Source organism: Musca domestica, unplaced genomic scaffold (assembly GCF_030504385.1).
Source record: "Musca domestica strain aabys unplaced genomic scaffold, Musca_domestica.polishedcontigs.V.1.1 1, whole genome shotgun sequence".
NCBI lineage: Eukaryota > Metazoa > Arthropoda > Insecta > Diptera > Muscidae > Musca > Musca domestica.
The window spans coordinates 20,817,216-20,839,811 of record NW_026712114.1 but is presented as its reverse complement, the minus strand read 5'-3'; the positions used below and the strand labels follow the sequence as shown (position 1 = coordinate 20,839,811).

Sequence of the window (22,596 nt, the reverse complement as noted above, 5' to 3'; positions counted from 1 at the left end):
TATTAAGTATTACGAACTTAAAATACGAAATTAAATAAATTTCGAAATAATTCCGGTAAAAAATATCGCTAAAATCGCCAGAGTACCGAATATTGGGAGGTACCGTTATATGGGGGCTATATGAAAACGTGGCCTTGAAAATTAATCCATAATTATAGCTTCGTCAAATTCTGAAATTATCATTTTGAAAAATCCACCTTCTGATGATTATCGCAACTTGTACTTAATTTTTTTTTTAAATCCCCAACCATAGCTCTGATAGTCCTTGAAAAAAATATTAAAAAAAATACCCAATCCGTGAAAAATAATAAAAAAAATTAGAAAATATCAGTCGGTTTTGCCGACAGATGTATACCCTCAGCCAATGTTTGATTATTTAAATATATTTTGATTTCTGCTATGATTATTCAAATTGATGGAGTAGGTTTGGAAGGAATATTGTCCATTTCGCATCGGGATCGGGAGGGGTTCGCAGATATATATCAACTTTACATTATCAACATTACACATCTTGTGTTAGAAAAAATGTTTGTATGTGTGAAATTTGTTTTTCAAAATCTTGAACCCTATATGCGGGAGGTACCAGAATTAATGGTGCGATCTCTACCATCGTTATAACAGATCTTGTGTTGATAGAAATATTGATATGTACCCAGTCTTGAATGGAATCGGATGTTAATTTCGCTTTTATGAGCTTCATGGATATTTAAAATGTTTAAAATGTTGTTTGTGGGGGAGGTACCAGAAGGAGTGGACCGATGTATTCCATATTAACACCAGACCTAGGGTTAATAAAATTATTTGGAAGTGTGAAATATAAAGACAATCGGACACTCACATCACATTTTATAAGAGTTGTTATTATTCAAAATTTTAACCCTTTGTGGGAGAGGTACTTGATGGAGTGGACCGCTATTGTCCATTTTCGCACCTGACCTAGAACTGACGCAAATATTAGCATTTGCAAAGTTGGAGCAAAATCGGATTACTGTTTCTCTTTATGTGTAAAAAATATATTTTTTGAAAATTTCGACATTTTGTGGGGGAGGTGACAGAAGGAGTGGACCGATATTGCCCATCTCCGAACTTGATCTAAGTTTTACAAAAATATTACGATGTATCAACTTTGGGCCAAATTTGATACTACCTTCGAGAGTTATCGTGCACATCAGCCAGACAGACGGACGTACATCGCTAGATCGACTCCAAATGTCCTGAAACGGATTTGGAAATCTAGGGTCTAAAACCGTCATTTCGAGGCACGTTTTGAACGTATCAAATGATATATACCTTCTGTAGCTGAAGGTATAAAAATACCCAATAATAGCTCTGTTAGTTCTTAAAAAAATAATCCATGATTCTTCAATTCTTTAAAAGAGCCCTTAAAAATCATAAAATCTTTAATTATATCTACTTCAGTTCCAGATCTAATGATCTTTGGAAAAAGTTTTAAAAATCCATGATTAGTTTTTGAAAAAAAAACTCTGGTAGTATTAACAAAAATCAAGATTATAGCTCTGATTGTTTTTGAAATTATTTTTTTTAGAAAATTCACGATTATCGCTCGGATACTCCGTGAAATTATCTTCCACAATCATATGTAGCTCTGATACTCTTTGAAATCATACTTTTAAATTCTGATTTTAATATTCATGTTCCTGGATCTGAAAGTCCTAAAAAATTATAAACAAAATGGCTTGAAAAAATCACAAATAAGTTCTGCTAAATTTAATTTAAATAGCTACCCGTTTTTCAAAATTTTAAACCAAAATAAAGTGCGGTTTTAAATTCATTTCAATTTACTGCCTGCCTTACGTTGATTCAAGATGCTGCTGCTGGTTATACGCTGGCCTCCGTTCAGCTGGGTTTACCTGTCTTACGCATAGAAAGAGATGGCAAATCGAAAAGAAACCATAAGAAAACAATTCACAAAATGAAATTGATGATTGTTACTAAGCGGCGAGGGGGTTAACAAGTAGTAGATGCTCACGAACAGCGTATTTGCTGCAACGTCGTCGATACATCGGCTGTAGCGACGACTTCACCATGTAGATCGCGTCGTCGCCATTGTCGTGATGATCGTCATAAATGATTTTTTTGCTTTACATGGCGTTGCTTTAAATGGCTGTATAACAAAACATAACTACTGCATTCCGCACAACCACTTTACGAGCCGAACGAAACAACTGCGCGGAGTACAGGTAATAAAGTTGTTATAACTGTTATACGACCGCTCTTAAGAGATGTAAATAGTGTTTAAGAGAAAAGGTCTCCGACGATAGTCTTCTCTGCCGTATTTACGTATGCAGCCTGTTTCAGTGGTGTTTCAGATTTGTTTTGTTGTAATATTGAGGTTATCCATAATTTAAAAATGTTGTTGTTGGTTCTCGTTGTTGTTATCGAATAAATTATAATGTCGTTAGAAATGTTTTAAAACGGTCCGTTGAAATTTATGATGATAATGATGTTTTGTTTTTTTGGGAGAAATGTGAGACATGTGATTTTGAAATTCAATAGATACCAGATAAGGGTTGCCATGAGAGTATTTTCTGTATTTGTGGACATAAGAAACAAAAAATTGAATTTCTAAAACTATTTTTCAAGGACTAAGGGTAAGGTTAAAATATTTGTATAAGGACTTTTGAAGCTATAAGCGTAGATTTTTTATGAATATATTGTTTAAAATACTATTTGAGCTATAATCGTGGGTTTTTAAAATTATTTTTCGAGGAAGTTAGCTAAGTTACAAAAAAAGATTTTTAAATATTTTTAAGGGGCTAACGAAGCTATATATTCTTGATCAGTCTAAAATTCTGAGTCGTTCTATCTTTTGAACGAATTGAGATAGATGGTTAAGTTCGTAAATGGGCCATGTGGGTCCATGTTATAACGGTACCTGGCAAATTTGGGTTTTTATGATTATAGATAGGAATTGTTTAAAATTTCGTATTTAAAGTTCGTAATGGGTACTACAGCCTATGACAAAAAATTGGGTATGCAGGTCCACGTCTTCGTATAGCCTCCATATAACGGTACCTCCCGATTTTCGTTATTTTTATGATTTTGCAGTCATTATTGACCGGAATTGTTTCAAATTTAGTATTTAAAGTTCGTAATGAGTTCTACGTCCTATGACAAAAACAGAGTAACGGTTGCTCCCGTTATTCTGTATTTTTATGATTCCAGCGACATTATTTACCGGAATCGTTCCAAATTTGGTATTTGAAGTTCGTAATGGGTACTACAGCCTATGACAAAAATTTCGTAAGCAGGCTTACGTCTCCGTATAGTCTCCATATAACAGTTTTCATTTAAGTGGTAGTTTCCGGAAGTTTTTTGAAAATTTTCAAGTTCCTTTCAAAAGTTCGACCCGGCCGAACTTTTTGCTTTTTTACTTGTTTTCATTATTTTTGTCAGGACTATCAGATTCATAGTATTGTTAAATTATATTTTAGCACATTTTGAGCTATAATTGGGTTGTTTTTAAAGACATTTCTTAAAAATTATTACTTCTATCGCCATTAATTAAAAAAAAAATAATTTTGGTTTAGAAAGTCTCACCCATCTTCCACACTTTTGGAATTTTTTTCGGATTAAGATTGCTCGGAAACTAAAGTGTAAGGTTTCCTAGGAATATTAAGGAATATTTTGGTAGGCAATTTTAACCGCAAAGCATGTCACCAAAATGGCCTTTTTGGTCTTTTTTTAAATATAGTTAAAAACCCCTATAAACGGGATCGTAGCAGGTCAAAATATTCTACAAAGCTATTTGTCACAAAAAATCGACTATACAGGGTGAGAAATACTGCAACCAACTTCAGACTGCTGTCATTTCTAAGCCACTCGTCCGACAGCTGTAAAACTTATTCCAGTGACAGCTCATTATATTGTTTACAAGCGTACAAAAGCATTTTGGTGAGAATTTTCCAAAATAAAAGTTATTCGTGGTAGCATGATAGTGTGATTTCTTTATATTTGGCTGGAAACCCACAAGTGACTATCGTTCAGAGCACTCTAGCATTCAGAGCACTCTAGCATGTGTATAAATCCTTTGTGTCTCGTACCATCGCTCGTTACCATGATACTGGTAGCGTAGCCCGACATCAAGGAAGTGGGCGGAAGAAGACAGCAACATCAGCAAAAATGGTTCGAAATATAAAGAAGCGACTTGATCGAAACCCGCATCGCAGTGCCCGAAAAATGGCTCGTGAGCTAAACATATCGCAATATTCCATTCGGAAAATATTGAAAAATGAGCTCGGGGTAAAACCATTGAAATTCCAAAAAGTGCAAGAACTTACACCGCAACAGAATGAAAATAGACTCAAAAGAGCTAAAGAGTTGCTTCGCTTGGCCGAAAGTGGTGAACTGCGAATTTGGGTTTCTCCAATTAGAAAACATTCGTTGTCCAGCAATTTGTAAACAAACAAAATGATCCTGCTTACTTGCCAAAGAGGTCAGCTGAAAATTTGCACCTTCAGTTGGCCACCAGAACTCAAGCGCCGACCATGGTGATGATATGGACCGCCATAACAGCCGATGGTCGCTCTCCGCTCGTATTAATCGACCGTGGCATAAGAATAAATGCCGAATATTATCTAGAAAATATTATGGAGGGTGTATTGAAGCCTTGGGCACGCAAACATTTTGGCCGCATACCTTGAACATTCCAACAGGACTCCGCACCATCGCACTCAGCACGCGCCACCCAAGAATTGTTACAAAATGAGGTTCCTCGCGCACAATGGCCACTAAAATCTCCGGATACTAATCCGTTGGACTATTGTGTCTGGAGTATTTTGGAAAGCAATGTTGGCACTAAGAAATACCAAAGTGTTGATCACCTCAGGCAAGCGCTTCGCCGGGAATGGGCCAAAACACCGCAGAGCAACATTTGGGCATCGCGTGACTGTTTCATTGGACGGCACCAAGAGTGACCCTCGTGCAAAATTTTAAGATTGTAGCTTCATCTGTTTGGTTTGAGCGTTGACTCCCAATCAGTCAGCCAGTCAATAGGTCCACCTTTTGGTACAACCCTTTTATAAGGATATACTTTGATTTTAGTTATTTCAAGAGTCTGGGCCATATTTCCAGTTCATATGGCTCTAACATGGTTTCTAAGTACGAAGAACGCTTTTTCGTAATCAATTTCAATGTAGTTCTATGTTTCGGAGTAGCGCCTGGATTAAAAGGTTGTTTTGTTTCAAATTCCAACCAAAGTAAAGAAAACTTTTGCTGGACCTGGCAACCCTATATGATCTGGTTGGTAATGACATATATATACAGACGAAAAAAACGCTGCTCATATATGTAGAAGGAGAAGTTAAAAAACAGGCTAACCAAAGAGAACGCAAGTCCATGAAAAAACCTGGCTGTTTTGTATCTCAAAACTTGTTTGAGATTTTTTTTTTTGATTTGGTTTTCGAAATTTATCATTGTATATGTAACGATAAAGACAAGTTCAAACCAACACACATTAGTCGATGACGAATATTCTTTAGAGTAGAGTATGGGTGTTGAAGACCGGCAGCGGCACAAACTATGGATCCATTGGTTGTGTATGGAGAGCGTGTAAAGAAGTCTATGGTATGGTGGACCAGATAGACGAATGGATGGATACAGACAACTTGTTGGCATGTCAGAGTAAAATTTTAACCAAAATTTTAAAGTCAAGAGATCACGATCAAAATGGTCTGAGAGAAATTTGGCAAAATTGCCGAATTCGCACACACACATAGTTTATACCTATGTGTTGTAAAGTGGTTTACCAGATTCCAATGGCAGTTATTAAAATTTTGCCAAAAAAATGGTAATAAAAAATTCTCGAAAAAAGTACTGAGAGAAAGAGACTAAAGAACTCCGAAGAAGAGGCCAAAACCAGCTCCAAACTTCTGTTTCTTCTTCTTCAGCAAAAAGCAAGCACAGTAGCCGAATGGTAGTAATGAACTCTTTTTAAGTCAGTTTTAATTAAGTACCTTTATGTAGACCACTGACCGACCAACCGACCAGCGGCTGGAATGTACTGCCTGACTGACAGCCAGTCCGCATGATTTGGAACATCTTTATGGAACTTGTTGTTAAATGGGGGGAAATATGGTTTATTACCACTGAATTACGTTGGCCATATGTCTTCTGTCCGCCTATGCGGCAGCGGCGGCGGATGCTTGAGGTGATCTTCGTCGGTTGTTGGTCGTTCGGTTTTTATTTTTCGTGGAGAGATAGGTGCTAACATGGCATTTTGCTTTTTAACTTGGCATGTGGTTCTTGTTTAAATAAAAATAAAAACACAAAAAAATGAAAAGCTCAAATACCACAACAACAACAAACATAAAAATAAATTAAATCAATTCATTTTCAAACAACCAAAGGCAATAAAATGAACAACAAACAACGACAAAAAAATAAACAATTTCAGATAAGTGATGTAAATTGGATTTGACAACAAATTGACTCAGAAAAAAGGGAAATTAAATCGAAAAGTCATATTCAAATGTTTTATGTCAACAGCATTTAACTAAATATGTAATTTGTTTGTACATAGTTGGTTTGAAACAATAAATAATTGGACAACACACATTCATCGTCATCACGGGTGTTTATTGCGACAGATTCATGATGGGGTTACGAGGGTCAATATTGACAATTCTACTTTACATTTTAAGTTGATGGCAGTGTTAGAGCTTCAAATTAAGTAGAAAATTTTGAAAGATTTAGAAATAAATTTTATCTATCCTTCCTTTATAGGGTTGTACATAAATGAGTACAAAACTGGATTAAATGGGTATTAGTTGAAAAAAGTACTTTTTCCTTAACTCCAAACTTCTTGATTACAAAGCGATCTACGTATCAACAACATCCATCATTGCATTAAATACAGACAGTTATGTCTCCTCAGACCATAAACTTTTTTATGAAATGTTATTTAAAATATACACACATACACAAAGTCTGATGCATTTATGTTTGTATGTAGATATCTAACAGACACACAATTATTATTGTATTTACACATCGATAAGCAAAGGTAACAACCTCGACCAACAACATTTGATGAAAGCATGCTTTTTGGAATGGATACGTGAGTTACATGCGTCAATGCATGTAGAAAGTACGTAACTATGTGTGTGTGTGTGTGCGTATTTACATAATTACAATGTAAATTGAAATTTGTGTAAATTTTCATTATTTACATCTAAAGACAAAATAAATACTATTCATAAAAGAAAATATCATAAAGTCATATGATATCAGACGAGCATAAGGTCCTCAGCAGAAATTCATAAAGTCTTCACTAAATGGCTATGAGATTTTCAGGAAATTATCATGAGGTCTTTAAGAGAAGACAAAAAAGTCTTGAAGAGAGATCTCTCAATGAGATCTGCAATAAAAGAGCGAGTCCTCAACATATAGAGAAGTCTTCCAGAGAAGACCTAAAAGTCTTAAAGAGAAGACCTCAAGGTCTTCCAGAAAGGACCTTCAAGTCTTCTAGAGAAGACCTTCAAGTCTTCTAGAGAAGACCTTCAAGTCTTCTAGAGAAGACCTTCAAGTCTTCTAGAGAAGACCTTCATGTCTTTTAGAGAAGACCTTCAAGTTTTCCAGAGAAGACCTTCAAGTCTTCCAGAGAAGACCTACAAATCTTCCAGAGAACACCTTCAAGTCTTCCAGAGAAGACTTTTAAGACTTCTACTGAAGACCTCTATATCATACTACTGTGATGACCTCCAGTTCTTCGTCCAGTGAAGACCTCAAGGTATTCTAGTGAAGACTTCAAAGTATTATAAAGAATACCTTGAGGTCTTACAGAGAAGAAATCTAGTTCTTATTGAAAAGACCTCTAGGTCCTATACATAGGAAGGACTATAAGAGCTAGAGGTCTTCGCTAGAAGACCAACTGGTCTTCACAATAAACCATAACTGTCTTAAGGAGGGGACCTAGAGGTTTTCACAAGACAATCTAGAGGCTTTACTTATGTTCCCGTGAGGCTTCACTAGAAGTCCTGGAGGTTGTCAATAGAAGACCAAGAGGTCTTCACAACAGGACCTAGAGTTTTTCACTAGATGACCTAGAGTTTTTCACTAGAAACCTAGAGGTTTTCTCCGGAAGACCAACAGGTCTTAACAAGTCGTTATAAGAAGACCTAGAGGTTTTTACAAAATGACTTAGAGGTTTTCAAAAGAAGACCTTGAGGTTCCTAAAAGAAGATCTAGAGGTCTTCATAAGAAGAGCTAGAGGTTTTCACATGAAGACATAGAGGTTTTCACAAGAAGACCTAAAGGAGATCACATGACGTCCTATAGGCCTTCACTAGAAACCCAGAGGTTTTCACTTGAAGACCTAGAGAACTTAACAAAAAGACCTAGAGGTTTTTATAAGAAGATCAAGGGGTCTTTAAAAGAAGGCCTATTTGTCTTTAAATGAAAACCTAGAGGTCTTCACAAGAACGTCTAGAGGATTTCACATGAAGACCTAAATGACTTCACTAGAAACCTACAGGTCCCCATAAGAAGACCTAGAGGTCTTTATAAGAAGATCTAGTAGTTTTAAAAGGAAGACCTAGAGGACTTCAAAAGAGGTCTTTACATGAAGACCTAGAAGTCTTCATAAGAATACCTAGAGGAGTTCCCACGAAGACCTAGAGGACTCCACAAGAAGGCCTATTTGTCTTTAAATGAAAACCTAGAGGTCTTCACAAGAACGTCTAGAGGATTTCACATGAAGACCTAAAGGACTTCACTAGAAACCTACAGGTCCCCATAAGAAGACCTAGAGGTCTTTATAAGAAGATCTAGTAGTTTTAAAAGGAAGACCTAGAGGACTTCAAAAGAGGTCTTTACATGAAGACCTAGAAGTCTTCATAAGAATACCTAGAGGAGTTCCCATGAAGACCTAGAGGACTCCACAAGAAGGCCTAGAGGACTTCACAATAAGACCTAGAGGTCTTCAAAACAAGACCTTGAAGTCTTCAAAAGAAGATCTAGAGGTCTTCAAAAGAAGATCCAGTGAAGAAGACCTAGAGGTTTCTACAAGAAGACCTAGAAGTATTATAGACCTAGAAGTCTTTATAAGAATACTTAGAAGTCTTCATAAAAAGAACTATGAGTCTTGATAAGAAGAACTTTAAGCCTTTATAAGAAGACCTATAGGTTTTCACAAAAATTCCTAAAGGTCTTCACATGTGTGCTGTCTTTTAGTGAAGATCTCAACGTCTTCAAGTGAAGACACCCATGTCTTTAAGGGAATTCCTCGAGGTTAAGGTAAGTACCTCTAGGTCGTCCAGTGAAGACTTATTGGTCTTGTAATGGAAACCTCTAAGTGTTCTAGAGGTCTTCACTAGAAGACGTAAGAAATACTAGAAACATATAGCACTTCTAGTGAGGACCTGAAGGCCTTCTAGTGAATATCTTTATGGCTTCTTCCAGTGAAGACCTCAAACTCTTCTGATATTCTTTTGAAAGAGGCCTTAAGGCCTTAATACTTCACGGTCTTCTAGTAAAGGTTTTATAATGGAGACACCTCTAAATGTTCTAGATGTCATCACCAGGAGCCCTAGAAGTCTTCACTAGAAGACCTAAGAAATACTATAAATATCTAGCGCATCTAATGCGGACCTGTAGGCCTTCTAGTGAAGATCTCTGTGGCTTTCTCTAATGAAGACCTCAAACTCTCCTGATATCGTTTTGAAAGAGGCCTTAAGCTCTTCGTTTGAAGACCTTATCATATTATTTGAACGTCTCAAACTATTGTAATGAATAATTCACGGTCTTCTAAAGACCTCAAGGTCTTCTAATGGAGACATCGAGATCTCAGTGAAGACCTCAAGTCCTCCTATTGAAGATCCTAAGGTTTTCTGATGAAGGCACTGTCTGCTATTGGTGAGCTTAATATCTTCTATTGAAGATCCCAAGATTTCCTAATTTTCTGAAATCTCTGTTAAATCTTGACATAAAGTATTTTTTTTTTTCTTTAATCCTTAAAAAAACTATTGACCAATATTTACAAGGACTTCTCAGAATTTATTTATCACAAATGCTTTTGTTTACAGTTAAGATGTAGATAACAATGGATTTTTTCTCTGAACAAATTAACTCTTCATAAACAATATCTCCGATAATCCATTTAAAATCCCAAATTAGGGTGACCTTTAACAAAACACCAGCACTGTACACAACACCAACAAAACAAGGAGTTAAAGAGCTCATCCAAAAGGAAAACCCGAACTGATTTAATTTTTGGTCTGTTACCTGTGGATGATAATTGTTGTTGGTGGCAGGTTGGTTGGTTGGCCGGTTACCTGTGAAAATATTCATCCAGCTTTCCTGTATGTGTATGGAGATAAAATGCAATATGACGGCCGGACTAAGATGACAGAAAGAATTCACAGATTACGACTACGAAGACGACGACGGCGGCGATGATGACTGACTAGTTATTACATTAAGATGTCGTCGTCGTTTGTTGTTTGTTTTTTTCTCTGAAACCCCGCGCTATTTGTATTTTTGTTTCGGTTATAAATTTTAAGAATTTTTAATGTTTTGAGTCTCTGGCTTGGTTGGCTGCCGGTCCGTCTCGCACACACACGGCCAACATACTATGTACCTTTTTAGGCATCAACAAAAATAGCTATACATATGTATGTTTGTATACGATACCACACACCATATCACCGTATCTATGTAGGTAAACAGTCATAAATATTTTTGTTATTAGGCATTTAACGCTTATGAAGACATTGGCGTGTTTTTCTAAAAGTGGCATACTTGGCAGTGATGCGAGCCGTTTTTTCTCCTGTCAATGGTAAAACCAACGGACACATATTCCAAATGTGTGTGTGTCGATTGGGAAAATTGCAGTTTTCAAAAAGGATAAAAGGAAATATGTCTTCATCTTCGAAATATGTTATCTATCTTGATCTATACTTAGAAGTCGACACTAGAAGACCCAGGATTCTTGACTAAAAGCTTTTCTCTTGACGACTTTGAAGTCTACACTAGATGATCTAGAGAGCATCAAATAAAGATCTCTCTGCTTCAAGGTCTGACTAGAAAAGCTACATGCCTTAAATAGAAGGCCTAGAAGTCTTCACTAGAAAAGCTCGAGGTCTTCTCTAGAAGAGCTCGAGGTCTTCACTAGAAGAGCTCGAAGTCTTCACTAGAAGAGTTCGAAGTCTTCACTAGAAGAGCTCGAAGTCTTCACTAGAAGAGCTCGAAGTCTTCACTAGAAGAGCTCGAAGTCTTCACTAGAAGAGCTCGAAGTCTTCACTAGAAGAGCTCGAGGTCTTCACTAAAGGAGCTCGAGGTCTTCACCAGTGGAGCTTGAGGTCTTCATCCGAAGAGCTTGAGGTCTTCACCAGAAGAGCTTGAGGTCTTCACCAGAAGAGCTTGAGGTCTTCACCAGAAGAGCTTGAGGTCTTCACCAGAAGAGCTTGAGGTCTTCATCCGAAGAGCTTGAGGTCTTCATCCGAAGAGCTTGAGGTATTCATCCGAAGAGCTTGAGGTATTCACCAGAAGAGCTTGAGGTCTTCACCAGAAGAGCTTGAGGTCTTCACCAGAAGAGCTTGAGGTCTTCACCAGAAGAGCTTGAGGTCTTCACCAGAAGAGCTTGAGGTCTTCAATAGAAGAGCTAGAGGTCTTCAATAGAAGAGCTAGAGGTCTTCAATAGAAGAGCTTGAGGTCTTCAATAGAAGAGCTAGAAGTCTTCAATAGAAGAGCTAGAGGTCTTCACTAGAAGAGGTCTTCACTAGAAGAGCTTGAGGTCTTCACCAGAAGACCTCGGGGTCTTCACTAGAAGAGCTCGGGGTCTTCACTAGAAGAGCTCGGGGTCTTCACTAGAAGAGCTAGAGGTCTTCATTGGAAGAGCTAGAGGTCTTCACTGGAAGAGCTAGAGGTTTTCACTGGAAGAGCTAGAGGTCTTCATTGGAAGAGCTAGAGGTCTTCATTGGAAGAGCTAGAGGTCTTCCTTAGAAGAGCTAGAGGTCTTCTTCACTAAAAGAGCTAGAGGTCTTCTTCACTAGAAGACCATGCGGTCTTCTTCACTAGAAGACCATGGGGCCTTCTTCACTGGAAGACCATGAGGTCTTCTTCACTAGAAGACCATGTGGTCTTCACTAGACCTACAGGTCTTCACAGAAAAACCATGAGGGCTTTATTAGAAAATCACTAGATTTCCGATATGAATTTAAAAATTGGAGGCGAGGTCTAGCCTTGGTGTGATTCCGAAGACTCGCTGAAGGATTTCAGCTTCACAGTTCTTTGTTCCCAAATAAAAATTTTGTATTCTAAGCCTAAATAAATAGTCCCCAGTATTATTTCCGAGCCCCACCAGCAATGCGGTAGGGTAATATGAATGGCCTTTTTAATGGCTCGCCTTGTTATGCGACTAGGCGAGTGCATTTAAACTGTGTGTGTGTGTGTGAGTGTATGTTTGTGCCCATGTGTTTGTGTTGTGTGAAATATGTAACGTTTGTAAATGAAATTTTCTAAAAAGTGATAAAACTAAATAAACATTTCATTATGTTAAGGAGAAAAGATGAAAAGACACCAGCCAGTCAGCCAACCACCAACAAAGTAGAGAGCGAGCGATTCAGCCAAACAAACAGAAATACAACAAACAAAACAACAGCAATGCAATTTTCAAAAGAACACATTACGTGGATGGACGGTCGGGACAAACGTATAGACGACAGACAACAAACGTCACACATACGGCCATCTATGGAACAGGCCAACCAGCCAGGCCATAATGACAAACTGTGATTTTAGAAGAGCTAGAAGAAGTAGATACAAATTATGACTTTTTCTTGCAAAGACCAACGTTTAAAAAAGGAAGAATCATTGAGAAGCATGGCAAGGCTTGGCTGGCTGCTGTTGCGTTCTTGACTAGTTAGGCCGCGTAGGAGAGGAGAGCCTCAACTCATATGGCTTGTTTTAATATACAAGTCAGGAATCAAAACGAGTATTCCAACATCGTGTTGTTTTCCCCCAACATTTCCCCCTTTCGTTTAAAGCCATTCGAACTAGCAAAGCAAAAAAATACACCAAGAATGGTTATAAATATCCATGGAGACTAAATGAATATCTGTCATATATTTTATAAATAATGCTATGTCATACTTGGAAAGCTGCACCCGTTTTTCTTTTTGAGATTCACCTCCTTGTTTTTCGTTTCGGTTCCATATTGCTTGGCCGTTTGTTGTCGGCCTCACTTAATTTCGAGACTAACTTGTGTTCCTATTATCCTCTATAGTCATCCTTCTTCAACTATTCTTGTGATTTTGTTTTATTCTTTCCTTTGTGATTTTGATTCGACTCAACTAGGCGGCAGGCATAACCACCACCACACCAGATAGGGTCATGGTTGCAATGCAATTCCAGCAAGCCATGGCAATAATATTATCCTCATCATGGCCCGGTCCATATGTAAAAGACAGATGGATGGATGCCCTGGTAACAAGCTTATTTTTAATGGCAACGGAAATAAAAACTGCAATGACGAAGGCGATGATAATAATCTAGGCGTTGCAAATGGTCAGGGGTTAGGGGGGATTTGGTTAATAAAAGTTTTGGAATTTCTCACAGCAAGGGGAGTGTTTTTTTCGGAAATTTTATTGTGATTTTTAAAATTATTTAATATTTAAGATATGTCTCCAAGAATTGGATAAAAACTAAAAACCTTAGATTTGAAGGGTAAACAATAACAGTACAGACATAAAAGTGGAGATTTAAACACAAAAACTTCACCCAGATACTGTGGATGATGTATCTGCGTTATCCTGATACCATGGATAATATATCTACGTTATCTAGATAACTTGGAAACTATATCTACGTTATCCATATAATGTGGATAATGTATCTACGTTATTCAAATAACGTGGATAATGTGTCTACGTTATGCAGATAACGTGGATAATGTGTCTACGTTATCCAGATAACTAGATAATACAGATGAATGTATCTACGGTATCCCGATGCGAGGATAATGTATCTACGGTATCCAGATAACGAGGATATTGAATCTATATCCAGACAACGTGAATAATATATGTAACGTAGATTAATTGTAGATAATGTATCTACGTTATCCAGGCATTTTAGATAATGTATATGAGTTATACAGATACATTGGGTAATGCACCTACTTTATCCATTTAACGTGGATAATGTATCTACGTTATTCAAATAACGTGGATAATGTGTCTAAGTTATGCAGATAACGTGGATATTGTATCTACGTTATCTAAATAACATGGATAATGAATTTACGTTATCCAGATAACGTGGGTAATGTATCTACGTTATCCGGATAACGTGGACAATGTATCAATATTATCTAGATAACGTGGATAATGTATCTACGTTATCAAGATAACGTGGATAATATATCTAGATAATGTGAATAATGTATCTACGTTATCCAGATAACGTGGATAATGTATCTACGTTATTCAAATAACGTGGATAATGTATATAGGTTATCCAAACAACGTGGATAACGTATCTACGTTATCGAATTAACATGGATAATGTATCTACGTTATCCAAATAACATGGATAATGTATCTACGTTATCCAAATAACATGGATAATATATCGACGTTATCAAAATAACGTAGATAATGTATTTACATTATCCAAATAATGTGGATAATGCATTTACGTTATCCAAATAACGTGGATAATGTATCTACGGTATCTTGATAACATGTATATTGGATTTACGTAATGTATATAATGTGGATAATGTATCTACGTTATCCATATAACGTGGATAATGTATCTACGGTATCTAGATAACATGTATATTTTATTTACGTTATGTTTATAATGTGAATAATGTATCTACGTTATCTATATAACATGAATAATGTATCTACGTTACCCAAATAACGTGGATAATGTATCTACCTTATCTATATAAAATGGATAATGTATCTACGTTATCTAAATAACATGGATAATGTATCTACGTTATCCAGATTAGGAGGATAATGTGGATAATTTATCCACGCTACATAAACAATATCTACGTCATACAGATTACGATATTCAGATAACTGGTCATGTGGCAACTGCAACCAACTTCAGACTGCTGCCATTTCTAAGCCACTCTTCCGCCAGCTGTTAAAATTATTCCGGTGATAGCTCATTATATTGTTTACAAGCGTAAAAAATGGCTCGTGAGGTGAACATATCGCAATATTCCATTTGGCAAATATTGAAAAATGAGCTCGGTGTAATGCCATTGAAATTCCAAAAAGTGCAAGAACATACACCGCAACAGAAAGAAAATAGACTCAAAAGAGCTAAAGAGTTGCTTCGCTTGGCCGAAAGTGGTGAACTGCGGAATTTGGTTTTCTCCGATGAGAAAACATTCGTTGTCCAGCAGTTTGTAGCCTTGGGCACGCAAACATTTTGGCCGCAGACCTTGGACATTCCAACAGGACGCACTCAGTACGCGCCACCCAAGAATGGCTACAAAATGATGTTCCTCGCTTGGCCACCAAAATCTCCGGACACCAATCCGTTGAACTATTGTGTCTGGAGTATTTTGGAAAGCAAGGTTGGTACTAAAAAAATATCAAAGTGTCGATCACCTTAAGCAAGCGCTTCGCCGGGAATGGGCCAAAATACCGTAGAACAACATTCGGGCAGCGTGTGACGGTTTCATTGGCCGTTTGAAGGTCATAATTCGTGTCGAAGGTGACCAATTCGAACTAAATTTAAAATTTAATGCTATTTCCGACATTTTTTGCTTTCATTCAATAAAATTAAAAAAATGTAAAAAATATCGCGTTTGACTTTGTTGTAGTTTTTGTCTCACCCTGTAAACCAATGCAGATGACATAGATTATGTTCTATGCTATCGAAACAACCTGGATATGGTATCTACATTATCTATAACCAATATAGAATTCATCTACGTTATCTGAATGCCACAAGTTACCAAGATTTGCTTTATTTTCTTAAAGGACGTGAATATATTATTGCTACTATTGTATTGTGGATAACACTGCCCTTCAAATTTCCTGAAGTTATTTTTTACAGCTACAAACAGTTTGCAAATTGGCAACATTGTTCCATTAAAAAGTATGCTTAAGCATACAAACACGATGCGTAACTTTATGATTCACCACCGCCATCCTTACACTTAGAGAAAAGTTTGTTTACAATGGATGCCCCATAACTTATTGGCTAAATAAGCGAACTGTCTACGAAATTCCATGAAAATAAACAAACTACTCCAGCAACTTTTATATTGCTTATGAATTTTTAAAGTAACACAAAAGAAGACAATCATCATCATCATCCATGGCTGGTCAGTTCGGTGGACAACCGACAACATTCCCAACCCACACACTGTCTCCGTATTTTCAATATCCAATGAATATAAGATGAGGTATTTCTTCTTTTGCTTTTCGGAAGTTTGTAGGTTTGTGTGTGTGTGTTTGGTATTTGTTTGGACAAATCTAAAGATTTGTTGCCTCTTAGAGTCCAGACTTTCTTCGACTCGAAAACAATGGAGAAGCATTTTCACAGAAATTCTTCACAAGAAAATCATTCAATTCATATCTCTGTTGTTCCCCCGTCCTCGACCTCCTACGCTCTTCTTTACAAAATGTACTTTTAATCTGTTTTCGAGTTCTATGCGACAAATCCAAAGGCATAACAGCAATTGAAGGAGTTCGAACGACAGTAGTAGTAGTGCTGCGGACCAGATGAAAAGACCTGGGGTGTGTGCGCGCGGTGGTATTGTGTGGAGAACACAAGTTTTTTGTGCGAACTTAAAATTTATGGCTTTATAAAAACCTGCTTGGCTTTTTTGTTTTGTTTTCGTTTTTTTTTGTCTTTCAAAGCAATGGACTGACTACCAAAAGCAGCAAAGCGGCTGTGGCACACGTAGTCAACTAAGGCCAAGCCCAACCGGGCAGCAACCTACCTATCCCCCATTTTCAAACCTCCACTGCAGACAACAGCAACAAGTCATCTCGGCACGTCGCTGCCACAGCATCAACAACAACAACAGCCAGTTCCGTCAGTCATATGGACAGCGACTGGTTGTCACACTCTTGGTCACATTTGTTGTTGGTTTTTGTTCATTTCATTCGTTCGTTTGGCTTCTTGGCCAATATTAATAGTAAACTATCAGCTTTAATGCGATAGCTGCCAAAGTGTGAAAGGTGTGATGTGCGGTGGTGTGGTGGTTTTGCGGTATGTATGTGTAACGGCGATAGGTATGCATCCATTGTAGGCTGCTGCCACCTCCAAGAATCAGACGGAAACACGCACAGACCTTCGCTATTTCTCTGGGATCTCTTGTTAGTTGCCCTGACACATTTAAAGGGTACAAAACGTCGACGACCAGACGACGAATCTATAGGATTTCTATATTTATCTTTGTGCAATTGAGCCAAGCTGCAACGCGAAGCAATCGAACATGATACCATACCAGTTTTCTTCTTTTCCTCCCATACTCGCTGGCAATAATTCTTTGATTGTGCGAAGAATCGGCTGGCAAATGAAGGAATAGATGGTGAAATTTCTTGGTTAAGAGCATGCCAATAACATGAAATTCTTATTCTTGTTATATGGATACATTATCCACGTTGTCTGGATAACGCAGACATCCTCTTAACGTTCTCGTGATAACTTAAATACATACATGATATTTGGATACACGTAGATATCATTATCTGGATAACTTAGATACATTAATCACGTTATCTTGATAACGTAGAAACATTATCCACGTTATCTGTATAACATAGATAACATTATCCACATTATCTGGATAACGTAGATACATAATCCACATTACCTGGATAACGTAAATACATTACCCACGTTATCTGGATAACGTAGATACATTATCCACATTAAATGGATTAAGTACATACATTAATAGATAAATTAAATACATTATCCACAATATTTGGATAACGTAGATACAGTATCCACATTATTTGGATAACGTAGATACATTATCCATGTTATCTGGATAACGTAGATACATTATCGATGTTATCTGGATAACGTAGATACATTATCCACGTTATCTGGATAACGTAGATGCATTATCAACTTTATCTGAGTAAGGTAAATACATTATCCACGTGGTTGGGATATCGTAGATACATTATTCACGTTATTTGGACAACGTAGATACATTATCCACGTTATCTGGATAACGTAGATACATTATCCACTTTATCTGAGTAAGGTAAATACATTATCCACGTGGTTGGGATATCGTAGATACATTATCCACGTGGTTGGGATATCGTAGATACATTATCCACGTGGTTGGGATATCGTAGATACATTATCCACGTGGTTGGGATATCGTAGATACATTATCAACGTGGTTGGGATATCGTAGATACATTATTCACGTTATTTGGACAACGTAGATACATTATCCACGTTATCTGGATAACGTAGATACATTATCCACTTTATCTGAGTAAGGTAAATACATTATCCACGTGGTTGGGATATCGTAGATACATTATCCACGTTATCTGGATAAAGTAAATACATCATCCACGTGGTTGGGATATCGTAGATACATTATCCACGTTATTTGGATAACGTAGATACAATATCCACTTTATCTGAGTAAGGTAAATACATTATCCACGTGGTTGGGATATCGTAAAAACATTATCCACGTGGTTGGGATATCGTAGATACATTATCCAGGTGGTTGGTATATCGTAGTTACATTATCCACGTGGTTGGGACATCGTAGATACATTATCCACGTTATCTGGATAACGTAAATACATTTTCCTCGTAATCTGGATAATGTAAATACATTATCCACGTTATCTGGATAACTTAGATACATTATCCACGTTATATGGATAACGTAGATACAATATCCACGTTATCCACGTCATCTGGATCGTACATCCTTAATAACATAAATGGCAAGGAACTAGAATGGCAACTCTGGCCATTAAAGTTACGGCATCAGCAACAGAAGTTGATTATTCCACACACGCACACCACCATAGTAACCAAACGATGGTTGGAGAATCGCACAAAAATTGTAAACTAACTACACACCACAACAAATCCCGACAGAATGCAAATATATGTACGTGTTTTAGATCAATCATCGATGCTAAGTGATCCTCACTGGTTTGTGAGAAGTTAGACGTGGAAGGGCAGCAATGCTGTTGGTGCGAATGAACCGCAGAATTCTTTTTCTTCGCTGCCTCAAGAACTTCTGCAACAACTCTACATAAAAGAAGTACTATGAAGGTTGGTAAAATCCGTTGCAAGTTTTAATGGCCCTTGGTATGGGATTCAATGAGGGAGCAATTTACTTAAATTGGTAGCCGTAAAAACGATGAGACAAAATTGGCAAGAGTTTCAGAGGGTGATGTTGGTGGGAAGACTTAAATGATATTAGGGCACTCCACAAATTGAAATTGAATTTGCCATCAAATTTCAGGATATAGTGTTTAAAAATGTGGAATTGTCACAAATTATTTAGCGTTTTCTTAGTTTACTGAGTCCAAAAGTTCTTCAAAAGAAATTTAAAAATATATCCCGCCACCCTATAGGGTAGCCGAAAAAAACACCCAACCATAAAGAATTCAATTCGCATCTCCATGACTAAGTCAACGAAAAGGAATTGGCGAACAAATAAAACGAACAGCAGCAGCCGCAGGAACAGCAGCAACATCATCATAAAACGCATCTTCAGAGTAATGAGAAGCAGGTAGCAACAGGTTCCGTATTAATCATTTATTAAATAAATTGGTTTCCAACACACCAACCAAAAAAAAGAGGATCGTATAACAGAATTTTCATTGCGAAACGTCAGTGGCTGGACATCGAGCGGCGTCCAGCCATGCATTTCACATAACCCATTGTATCAATCTCGTCGTCGTCGTCTCAGGCTTCATGCCAACCAAGTGTGTATTTTTATTTCGAAAGTGAAAAACGAATAGGCATCTATCCCGAAAATTACATATGTATCTGAGAGTTTCAAAAACAAAATGACGTTTATCTTTCGAACATTAGGCACTGAGCCTCAGTTACTGAGGTCAATTGTTAAGTTGAGAGATTCATATTTTTTGTTGCAATGAAAGAGAGTGTTATACAAAAGGTGAAGTGGTGGAGAGTAGTTCAAACAAAAACTCAATTGAAGTGCAGCAATAAAGATAGTGTTGCCACATAGTCTGAGGAATTTAGTACCCATTTTAAAAGAAATAAATATTAAGAATTGGACAGAGAAAATTAAGAACTCTAATCCACATAATTCTCAAAGACCAAAGAAGCAATAATACACCTATATATAGAATTCTACCATTGCATATGTTTCGAGATAATTTAACTTAGCTCTAAGAACCCGAAATGCCAAATTACAGCTAATTCTTTGGAAATTTGGTCCGAACCATTAAAAATTCCTTAAATCAGAAAATAACGTTGTTATATGGGGACAGTAAGTGGACATATATCGAATATTTTCTACGGGGAGTTTAACAAATAACTCAGAAATCAAAACGTAAAATTGCTGCTGATTTGGTTGGAAATGGGACCGAAACCTATATAAAGTCGAAAATCAAAAATAATATTATATGGGGGACTTTACCACAAAAAAGGACCCACATTTAATATGTTTGCATTTGAATACGGATAGCGTGAACATTTTACCCACGTCATCTGGATAACTTGGATACATTATTCGCGTTATATTAAAAACTGTAAAATCATACATATATGTCATATAGAACGATACGAATAGCCGATATAGCCCAACTATGCCCAACTGCGATTATGGAAAATATTGGCCTGCTGCTTTTCGTACCTATCCCCAAAAAGTGAACAAATAGTTGAGTAAAACATGAAATCAGTTTTTGATTTTCTTTAAACTTCTCATTCCTAAGAAGATTTAATTAGGTCTCTGAAAAATCATAACTCTCACAAAATGCATAATTATTCTCTAGTTCTCCTCAACATGGTGTACGTCCAATCTTTATGTATGACCCCAAAAAAGTATGCAAGGTGAGATGAGAAAACTGCAACCAACTTCAGACTGCTGTCATTTCTAAGCCACTCGTCCGACAGCTGTTAAAATTATTCCAGTGACAGCTCATTATATAGTTTAAAAGGATACAAAAGCATTTTGGTGAGAATTTTCCAGAAAAAAATTATTCGTGATGGAATTCAAGCGTGATAGTGTGATTTTTTTATATTTGGCTGGAAAACCACAAGTGGCTATCGTTAGAGCACTCCAGCATTTAAATGTGAATAAATCGTTTGTGTCTCGTACCATCGCTCTGACGTCAAGGAAGTGGACGGAAGAAAACAGCAACATCAGCAGAAATGGTTCGAAAAGTACAGATGCGACTTGTTCGAAATCCGCGTTGCAGTGGCCAAAAAATTGCTCGTGAGCTGAACCTATCGCAATATTCCATTCGGTAAATATTGAAAAAAGAGCTTGGAGTAAAGCCATTTAAATTCCAAAAAGTGCAAGAACTTACACCGCAACTGAAAGAAAATAGACTCAAAGAGCTAAAGAGTTGCTTCACTTGGCCGAAAATGGTGAACAGCCGAATCTGGTTTTTTTCCGATAAGAAAAAATTCTTTGTCCAGCAGTTTTTAAACAAACGAAATGATCGTGTTTACTTGCAAAGAATTCAGCTGAAAATGTGCACCTTCGGTTGGCCACCAGAACGCAAACACTTTAGCCGCAGACCATGGTCATTCCGCGCCACCCAAGAATGGTTACAAAATAAGGTTCCTCGTTTCATTTCCAGCGCACAATGGCCACCAAAATCTCCAGATTCCAATCCGTTGGACTATTGTGTCTGGAGTATTTTGGAAAGCAAGGTTGGTACTAAAAAATACCAACGTGTCGATCACCACAAGCAAGCGCTTCGCCGGGAATGGGCCAAAATACCGCAGAGCAACATTCGGACCGTTTGAAGGCTAAATTTTGTGCCAAAGGTGACCAATTCGAACCAATCTAAACTTATTCTAAAATTTGATGCTATTCCCTACATTTTTTGCTTTCATTCAATAAAATTTATAAAAATGTAAAAATTATGGCGTTTGACTTTGTTGTAGTTTTTTTATCTCACCCTGTATATGGTGTTTAGTGCATCAAATATATGAAATCGACCGAAATTATATATGAGAGCTATATCCGAACCTCAACCAATTTCAATATAATTTGGCAATTTTCTTTGTACTAAATTCCCTCACTTATTTCAAACTTCATTGGAATCAGACATACATATCATGTTTGGGGCATCAAATATGTGAAATCGGCCGAAAATATATGTGGGAGCTATATCCAAACCTGAACCGATTTCAATATCATGACGAAATTATTTTTGCTCCAAATTCCGTTATGCACTCCAAATTTGAAGACTATATCTGTAATCGATCCATAGTTATGTGCATACAAAAATTAAAATTTTTTGAGATACCTCCGATTCTTATGCTATATCTTGCGTTCCAAGTGGAATTTCAAAAATTTACATATCCTATGTTACTTTCAGATTTTCAGGAAAACCTTTTCAGCAGTTTTTTAGTTTTTAAATTACAAACAAACAATCAAACGCACACACATTTTAC

General features: G+C 37.0%; 1 protein-coding gene across 2 annotated transcripts in view; it reads right to left on the bottom strand.

Moving 5' to 3' along the window:
* The window catches only part of LOC131801556 (dedicator of cytokinesis protein 3-like), a 168,932-nt gene that overhangs the window by 16,761 nt on the left and 129,575 nt on the right, over nt 1-22,596 (bottom strand). The gene's annotated exons all lie outside the window — the stretch shown is intronic.